Source organism: Sinocyclocheilus anshuiensis, unplaced genomic scaffold (assembly GCF_001515605.1).
Source record: "Sinocyclocheilus anshuiensis isolate Anshui unplaced genomic scaffold, SAMN03320099.WGS_v1.1 scaffold737, whole genome shotgun sequence".
In the NCBI taxonomy this organism is placed as follows: Eukaryota; Metazoa; Chordata; class Actinopteri; order Cypriniformes; family Cyprinidae; genus Sinocyclocheilus; species Sinocyclocheilus anshuiensis.
Window position 1 is genome coordinate 622,794 of NW_015540908.1, and position 2,240 is coordinate 625,033.

Below are 2,240 nucleotides of genomic sequence, written 5' to 3' on the forward strand. Positions count from 1 at the left end.
CTCGCGTTTGAATCGTCAGTGGCAAATTCTTTAAATATAAAAAATTTACTTACAGTCTGTGAGTCAGAACAGCCGGCATTGTAGTCTACTCTACCAGGATCAGGAAACGGTCCTCCATAAAATGCTCTGTACACATCTGAATATTTGGGTTAAACTGTTCTGGAACAGTGTTGTAAATACAACTTAACCACTGATTTCTAGTCGTGTCTTCTTTTGGAAGACCAAACAAAGTAGTTTCGCTTTCACAACGAAACACAGCTCCTTCACGACATGGCGGCGGCAGCAACAATACTACAGCGAGAATAAAAGTTACGCCTTCTTTCTTTGCGTGAACATTTGGGCGGCGTTATGCAAATCTTCCCACATCGTGATGTAGACATGTGGGGGCGTGTTAGAACGAGCCGTTTTAGGTAGGCGTGGTTGACTCTTAACTTTTATAAAGAATATCTCTTTGGATTTGAGACTTTAGTCTTTGCAACTTTACAGATCTTCTTTATGCACCAAGAGCTTGTAACACTCCAAAGAGAAAGGAAAACTTGAAATCACATCATATGACCCCTTTAAAATGAATACCTTAGATGTTCAGGTCAGCAATCATGTGTGAAAATGCACTGGATGAAAGCACATTTTTCTTGAATATAAAATCAGAATGTGTGAACCAAGTGTACCCAGATATGAAAGCACTGCTTTTGGATCACTAATGTGTTAAAGATGCACTTTTAGGTTATCTGATAGAATTACTGTTCATTTCAATGGCAGCTGCTCAGCTGGCGCATGCAACTACATGACCCGATTGCTGCCATCTTTCATAAATACTCAGATTTTGTGATTTATAGATTCAATTCATGTATACTCTTTTGAATAATATCATTTGCCAGATGCATAAATGTAAATATTTACAGCATCTATCAACAGTAGATAATCACAAATGACAACCAGCCAGACCTTGGTGCATTAAATAATTTTTCATTTATAGTTTGCAGACCAAAAAAACAACAAAAAAACAGTAAAACAAAATTGGACTTTAAACTGTCTCCTATTGGTGTGGATGCAGCATCATGCAAAATTACTCTGTTCAGAGGCATATTTATCACCTTTGATTACTTTATACAACATAAAGTGTCTGAAAATGTGGGTGTTACTGAGAAAAAGTCATTAATTATATGACCTTTTATATGTCGTCTACAGAGAACATTTATTCATTTGGCGCACTCTTTTATCCAACAATTGAGAATAACATGAGAATAAGGACAAAATATAAAATAAGTGAAAATGAAAAAAATAAAAATAGAAACAATTAATTCAGAATAATATTAAAACAATTTGTACCAGAGCAGAATAAAGTGCAAAAAGGACCGTTATGACTAGGAATAGTGCAGAAATAGTCAAGGTTTTAGTCATTTTTGCAGTGGGTACAATACACAAATGAAATGTTGTTGTCCAAATGAATGATTACATTTATTAGAAATCCTCAAGAGTAAAGGAGCCCAAATCAGTGATCAGAGCAGTTCCAGTGTAACAATTGCTCTACTTAGTCAGAACGGACAAACAACCCTTTTCTTTTCCCTTGTAATTTTCTTTTTCAAATGCCAGTCATTTCTCAGAGTTTCTAAATAATATATGACTGTGCTTCGCATGTGTGTAGGTCCCTATTGTGTGACAGTAAAGGCTTTCAGGGTCTCATTAAGCTTGCACATTATAATCTAGTGATTTTTGTAATAGTTGAGTGACAGTCAGCTTAATACAATAAGAGTGTTGTGTTTAAAGGACACGAAATCCATTTGAAAGAAAGAATTTTAAAAAGCCTCACTTAACAGATGACTTGAGTAACAGGTGGTGAATGACAGAGCCACTGTCATCAACATACTATTTATTGTGACTACAATAAATAATTAAATATTTCTTTAAAAGTAATTTAAAGAGTACTTATGTGAACAGTTAGTTGTTTATTTTTGCAATGAAAGCAACAAAAGATATTGGATGAGAGATGTACAGTATGAATGAAATATGCAGGTTTATTGAGAAGATTAACACATTCTCAGATGTGTTAACAAACAGTCATGAAAGTGTCTCTCTTTCAGTTCGCTTAAGTAGCAAATACAGCTTTTTAAAAATATAAATAAAGAGAGAGAGAGAGTGAGGGAGCGACAGAGAGAGAGAGAGAGAGAGAGAGAGAGAGAGAGTGAGGGAGCGACAGTGAGAAAGAGAGAGAGAGAGAGAGAGAGAGAGAGAGGGAGAGA

General features: G+C 35.4%; 1 protein-coding gene across 1 annotated transcript in view; it reads left to right on the plus strand.

The window, feature by feature from the left end:
- The window catches only part of LOC107689180 (solute carrier family 52, riboflavin transporter, member 3-B-like), an 8,053-nt gene that overhangs the window by 1,061 nt on the left and 4,752 nt on the right, over positions 1–2,240 (plus strand). The window lies entirely within an intron of this gene.